Raw genomic sequence first — 7,994 nt, forward strand, 5'->3', positions numbered from 1 at the left:
TTCAAGTCAAGCGATCAGCGCAAGACTACGAATTTCACGCCAACATTTACAAATGCGCATGGCAATGCTTGAAAGACATTTTACCGTCCAGGAGAGGCTTACACCAACTTTCCCGACCAACGACACACGATATGACCCTATATTCATATATATTGCGAAAAACATATTGCGAAATGAAAAATGCACTTTTGAACTAGTCATGATGATGGGACAGGATCCTTCACGAACTTCTCTCTCTTTTTGTACCATTAAATATATATATCATATTCTTTTTTTAAATTTAGTTGACGGATTAATAGTTTAATCGTTTCATCGATCACACTTTGACGATAGTGTAATTATTTAAAGAGAAAAACGAAATTTAGGAATATAACAAAGTACTCTAACAACAAAATAAGTATAAGCCTACGGATATGAAAATGATAAATAAAAAAATATTAAAGGAGTGATTAAAGAGTTAAGCAAGTAAATGTTCCTGTACAGCATTTAAGAATCAAAGGACACTCTTATCAAAGCAAAAAGAAATACAGATTATACACCTTTGGTATTAGAAGGGAAAGATCCGAGGCTGCCAGGTAGGCGCGAGATATAGCTGGAAGTTCAACTTTGTAAATTACTCGTGTACATAAAAATAGTATTATTTGCGTGACAAGTGACTCTCTCTCGAGAGATTAGCGTAGACAAAATAAAAGTACTGAGGGTTCTAGAAACGTCATCGAATTGCGTCATTCAAATTGTTTGTTAAACAAATCCATGTGGACGAGCGGAAAGGACGCTTTTTATACGCGTGTTACATACAGTAATTCATTTTATAACTTGCATGTACTTGCATGTACCTTTGCGACGAATCGTTTCAATTTTAGTATTGACTTTCTCAACGTTTTCCTTCCTTTTATCAATATAAAATACTTTTCTCTCTCGACACTGTGATTCTAGTCATGTGTTCGAAATCATTTAATAATACTTTTCTTCTCTTTCTGATACTGCGGCGCTTCTTTACACGCTGTTCGTAATGACATGACAATTCGTATGTTTATAATTTTGATTATTTACCTTTCGTCTTCTCTCAGAGTATTATTGAGTATGCGATAGGAACCACTGTAAACGCAACTCAAGGGGAATATACATGTAAATTTATTGAAGTGAATGGGAAAGATATAAGAACGAGTTCCTCCGTGCCCATACTTAGTATGTATATAGATTTAATTAGACACGCATAGAAAGAGAAAGAGAAAGAGAGAGTGAAGAAAGAGCGAGTGAGTGAGTGAAAGAGAAAAAGAAAGAGAGAGAGAGAGAGAGAGAGAGAGAGAGAGAAAGAGAGAGAGAGAGAGAGAAAGAGAGAAATACATACGTTATATTATATAAAATTAAGTACAATAATCGATGAATGTCCATTTAAGTGATTCAATGACACCACAAAGAGGAGAGCGAAAATATTTTCAATTGTGATTCCACTTAGAGTATACTCGATACTTTCTCTTAGAGAGCCCGGAGTCCCCTCGTCTTCGGGGATATTTCTTCTTCTTTGGTATCGGTAAAACTGCAAACTAGAAACTCCATTTTGCTATGTCTTCACGTATGAAAAGAGACACCAAGAGAGCAGGAACGATATTCAGATTCGTCCCACTCGCTGCCAGCCGCTCGGCCTATGTTTAGACGAGCAAAGTCCTTCGAGAAGTTATCGTTACGACTCCTCCTTTCGTGTCGTCTCGCGACGGTCTCGCTTCGTTAAGGCTCCGATAATCCCGACGCGCTCGAGAATGAGAGAAACGGACCGGGAAACGACCGCCTTCGGCTTATTTTCGAACGGATTTTCCTCTCTAATCGCTAAACGAAGAATTAGTTAGTTTAGATAACAAAGCAAAGGAAGAGAAAAAAAAAAACGAAAAAACGGTCACATACAGACAACGCATCTAAGAGCGCGAAATTTACGTCGGACAGTACTACCCGTCTTTCCCTTTAATACCAAAACTTCTAGTAGAAACACACACACACACACACACACACACACACACACACACAATATATATATATAAATATATATAAACGAATATTATAATTAATGATATAATTATACGGATGAGGTGAGGAAAAAAAAAGAAAAAAAGCGAAACACAAAAAACGAAAGAAGAATCGAAGCGCTACTCCGACTTGCGGACTTGCAAATACCACGAGAGTCATTCTAAAAAAAGCGATACACAACCTGTATAACATAATGAAAAGATAAGAGAGAAAAAAAAAAAAGAAGACAATGAAAACACGGTGAAAAAAACATTGTGACAAATCCACTGGAGTTTGAGCTTCCCAACTTGAGTCAAGGGTTTTAGCTGCTGCAGCAAGCGATCACAAAGCAAAAACAATTATTTCGTAATCGAGTAAAAAGTTTGCCGGCGCGAATTTGCTGCCGCCGCGCCGCGCCGCGCCGCGCCGCGTCGCGTCCGAGCGCCGTTTTCGGCGTCGTTTCGACGTCGTTCGAGACGCCTCCCGCGGGGCCGTCGAGTCTGAGAGGAAACCGACGAAGAAACGCATCGCTTTCGCGCAGCCGCATCGAATTCGGCAGGTGATTTATATATGCTGCCGCTTAACGACAGAATGCCGCTTTGCAATGGCCAACGAGTGGACCGCTGGATCGCATGAGAAAGCGCGATTACTCGGAGATAAAAGTTTGTCACGTCGTTAGATGCTCTGCTGGCAGCTGATTGAAAATTAACGGGCAATTATTGCCCGGCGTCTACCGTTGCGTCGAAATTGGAGCATTTCTTTCAAGTATATGTTCTATTATGCGAAATATGTCTCGATATGATTGCGAGAACAAAAATGACAAATGCTCGATTCTATTCTCATGCGTTCTACCGTTCGTTGGCCAGATATGCTCGTGTGTACCTACCTAGCTTCTTGCGCGCTACGCATTTTTGACTCTGCTAGGAAAAGAAAATGAAAATAAGAGAGGAGGTGAAGAAGATTAGGTCTATTGAATGGATTGGAGGGAGAGATGGAGAGAGAGAGAGAGAGAGAGAGAGAGAGAGAGAGAGAGAGAGAGAGAGAGAGAGAGAGAGTGAAACGCGTGAAACATATTTTTACTCTGCAGAGAAATCAGTTGATTGCCACTCCGATTTATAGTTATGCAATTCGTTACGATTATTTGGCCGAAATGGAAAAACCCGTTTGTTTAAGCGATTAATTTGCTTGATCGGATTGTCCGTCAACGATTATTCAACTCAGTTACGTGTCTAAAATTATACGAAATTCGTATAAAAATAGGGATTTCGTTATTTCGGTCCACGTAACAACGCAATATTTTTTTTTATAATATTCCGATATAAATGATACGATGTTTAGAAGAAAAATCACATTGAGAAAGATAAATTGTGCTATATAAACTTTTTGTTTTCTTATTCAATCGAATAGAGATTGATTTTTGTCAACACATTTTATCTAATAGATTAACCAAGTAATTTCGAGCAAAATTGAGAAATACGAAAGAAAAAAATAAAAAAGGATCAATCGCTGTTAAATAGAAAATCTTAATATTGCATAAATAGAATTTTAAAGCACTATTTAATTTTTTGAAAAATTTGATGAAAAATATTTAGTACGAATAAATATATGGAAAAAAATAAGGTCAGTTTTGTAAGATAACGAAAAATATAGTTGAGGGTTGTCAAATTTATTTAATAATTTTTATGTTATATATTTATAATACTTTAAAAAAAATTTAAGTGAAGATTATTAATAACAAAACTTATATATTGTTTTTCTAGAAGAATATTTATAGAAATTAAAATAAAATGTTTGTAGTTTTGGATCAGTAACATGATACTAACTTAATAATTAACATATATATCTAACATTAAATTTATATTTAATTTTATGATAAAAACTTCAACATAAAACCTGGTTTTAATAATTATTTTTTTTTTCACCTTTTAACATAATTTTTTTATTTTTTTTTACAATAAATCTACAATGATACAGCATTTAAATGGAGGCAAGCAATCTTTTTAGTTGTCACAGTTTGTTTGTCTTGCATAATTAGTATTAATATTAAATATAAAAAATATGTGTGATGAAATAATTATGGCAATATTACTGGATTTCTCTGCAGAAACATTTTGATTTTTGCGTGTGGGTGGTTTTCCCTGTTGACACGTTGACCGTTCGCACGTAGTGACAAGTTACGAAAATTAAAAAAAGCGAAAATTAGGGAAAAAAATGTTTTGAGAAAGAGAAACAACACATAGGTGGAAGGAACGGAAACGAGATAAAATGGATGAGAACATGCAGCCGGATGTTATTTCACATACATATACCTACGCATATACGTAGGTATATACGTGTTTACATGCATGTGAACACATTCCGAGATTGAGCAATCGCTCCCTCGATGCTGTACGCGATTCTTCAAGAGAGTTCCTTTTATTCAGAGTACCATTGCATATATGTATACAGACTTTTTTCCCCGAGCATGTGGGCGATTTTCCTCCAGCTGGCGTATAGAGAGGTCGAACGTAAGAAAAAGAGCAACTGAAAGGAAAAACATATTTTGGCACGAAGAACAGCAGTGGGGGAGGGGGGGGGGGTGTCATCCCCAGTCGCATGTGTCACGCAGCAGACTTTTAAAGATTGCCAACTGAGACAGAGGAATGCCCCGATAAACAATTAAACTTATATTTGCAAACGTTATGAGAGAAATTCTATCTAGATAAAATGAAAATGAAAAAGAAGCGACTTAAGCGACTTTCTTAGATAAAGAGCCTTGACATTGTAGTTCAATGTTGACGGATATTAACTTTTTGACTAAGCTAACGAAGACTATATAATATTTTTGAATTAGGTTATTAACATCTAGTAGTACGTCTAGTAGCCCGCGACTTAGGACGAGAGTCTTAACGAACTAATTGCATGTCGGTGTATCAGCATAGGCTTAACAGGCTTTAGTAGATAGTAATTGCTGTAATTGTCTTTTTGCAGGACTTACTTCCTTGCGATTCCGTCGATTCGCCGCGATGAGAGATCTCAGGAGTAGTCCGCGGACATTTTTGTATCCTCGTTTTGTTTCTTTGCTTTTCATGCTGTCCCCGCGGCTTTTCCCCTCTTGTCCCTTTACCTGCGAGCGAAAGAGAGAGAGAGAGAGAGAGAGAGAGAGAGAGAGAGAGAGAGGGAGAGAAAGGGAGAGAATGATTCTTTAATCTCGCATTAGTAACGCTTAGTATCTCTATAATATTATACAGGAACGTATTATATACAATGACCTAGATGAAGTAGAGTATTCAAGATGAAACACTGAATGAACAAAGCGGAACACGCTTCTTTCGAGATCTCTGAGACGGACTTACTTAGGAGGCACGCTCTTACGGAAAATATTCTATTTCGCTGGAAGCAGACCTTGTAGCCGAAGATATCTTGCCCTTGGAAAACTTTGGTTCGTATGCGTCTTCGGCTCGAAATCGAAAAGAAAAGCGTCCAAAATGTTTCCCGCCCCTCCCCCCCATCCCCCACCCCCCCACCTCCGCCTAGCCCGTACTAGAATACTCCGTTTGTCCGACCGCGTAAAAGGGTCTATTAGTGATTAACTTTAATACTAGTTCGTATAGAAGATATACCTACGTATTACTTACGGCTTGCGAGATACAATTGTAAACTGCATTTTAATCAACGATTTTCAAGTATAATATATATTAGAGTGTAGCACAAGAGTTGGTTTTATTCCGGATCGACATTTAAATTATAGATCCGAGTTTCAACCTCTTATTATCTTCGCGAGTTGTCATCTCCGTGTTTGAAGTCGATTAATCGAAATCGAGCGTGTTTCTTCTCCCCCCCCCCCCACCCACCCACCCACCCTCCGCTCCGCCCCGCTTGCTTTGCGCCTCTTGCGAGATGCTTCTTAGATCCTCCAACCCCTACTTACACGCGTGTAAACATGCACACAAAAACATACCCATACATACGTGTACTCACCATATACATATACATACAGCTATACAAATACACACATATATACATATATATATACATATATATATAAATATATACGTTATATAATGTTTTAGATAATAATACGTTCGACCCCCATCCACACAAGTAGACATTCGCCATAATCCAAAATATCACGCTAAGGATAACTATGTATATGCATACAGAGGATTTTCCTGTTGCGAATTGCGCGCGTCGTTAGAAATCAGCTCGCTTAACAGACGATATATATCGTTATCTGTATTGCTATGTGCTGCATCTTCTTTCATGTTTCACGATAGTTCTTTTGCTGTCGACTTAAGAGCGACTGGCGTTTTCTTTGTTTCAAGTTGGGCTCACGTCACGAGTATCGAAATGTAAAAGTGTGGTCGAAATTTTTCAGTGATGTGTGCCGTGGCAAGAAGTGAAAAGTTGAAATTGGTGAAAAAAATAATACAAAAGATTTAATTACGTCAAAAAGAATAATCTTATTCTCTCTCTTTGATTTGTTAATTTGTTATTATATTTCATGTACGTGTAATTGGATCTTAATGTTGAATCGCGGTCTCTTTTAATCGATAGTGACTACTATCGCTGCTGCTCGATTAGTATATCATCCCTGAAGTTTCTTTCTTACGACGCTTACTTTCCCATCAACGTGTTTTCCCCTTGATATCGTAAATGTGAGACTTTGTTCGCAATATTGTTTTTCCGGTGTTTTTATCATTGAAGAGAAAAGTGATTCAACGTTACGTTTCATCTTACAAAGATGGCTCTCTAATCCCTATACCTGCCGTATTGCTCCTCTGAACGTAATAAAAACACGGTCGCCCCCCCTTGACTACAAGTTTTTGAGAACAAAAAGAAAAAAATAAAAAAAATGAACAGCGAAATAAAACGTAAAGACGTAAATTGAAATGAATCTATCGGGAATCTGTAAGATTAAATAATAAAAAAAAGGAAAAAAAAGGTTAAAGATCACATAATACTTAAGGTCATGAATTTATAAAGATATTTACACTTTAAGAATAAAGAGAATTTTCTGTGGCAGCATAATATACGAAAAAAAATTACTAGTTCGACACTTAAACTAACCGTATGTTGGGGACGAGGACGAAGGATTTTCTGGATACGCGAGTACAGGTGTCCTGACGATCCTTCGGGTCGCTGCGTCTTCCGACAGTGATGTAACTATTAACATGTAATCCCTTAACGTTATATTTTTCCGGTGGTTGCTTTCGCGTTGAACGCTAAACGCTTAACGCGTTTCTCGATATTGGTAGGCGGCGCACGCGCAACGTTTAGAAGCTTTTACGATTAACGGTTGCCGCGTTTAGCGAAAGCTCGAAAGCTGCATTAGCCACCGGCAGTTTGTGATATATTTAGTGAAACAAATTAAAAGATGGTTGTTATTCAAATTAAAAAAAAAAGAGAGAAGAGAGAGAGAGAGAGAGAAGAGAGAGAGAGAGAGAGAGAGAGAGAGAGAGAGAGAGAGAGAGCGAAGAAAAGCGCCTAGCGGTTTTACATCCACACACTTACACACCAAAAAGATTTGGTAGTATAATTGCGCGCGCTGCTGAGAGCGATCCGAATTCGTATAATATTGACAATGAGACTAAATCTCATAGGGCATTCCGTGGTAGACGATAAGCAGAAGGTTGCCTTTCAAAGCTTTTTGTGATCTCCGCGGTTTCAAAGAATATTTAAAACGAATAGCCGATTTGCATGGAGATAATTTGAAGATTGCGATAATTTGTAGAAAGCGAGAGCGACAGAGGAGGGGGAGCGAGGAGAGAGAGAGAGAGAGATGAGAGAGAGAGAGAGAGAGAGAGAGAGAGAGAGAGAGAGAGATTTTACAACGACGCAAAATAGTAGGTTTTTTTGTTATATCTTGAGATAGGAAGAAAGAATCAGTAAGGTTTCTAAAAGATAATTATATGCTATTTAAGAATCATTGTAGAGGTTTTCATATACTTTGATGTTTTCCCAAATTCTAAATAAATTCTTCATTTTGGAAGAAGCGGAAATGTCATTTTCAG

Source organism: Pogonomyrmex barbatus, unplaced genomic scaffold (assembly GCF_055798465.1).
Source record: "Pogonomyrmex barbatus isolate J1 unplaced genomic scaffold, ASM5579846v1 scaffold21, whole genome shotgun sequence".
NCBI classification, from domain to species: domain Eukaryota; kingdom Metazoa; phylum Arthropoda; class Insecta; order Hymenoptera; family Formicidae; genus Pogonomyrmex; species Pogonomyrmex barbatus.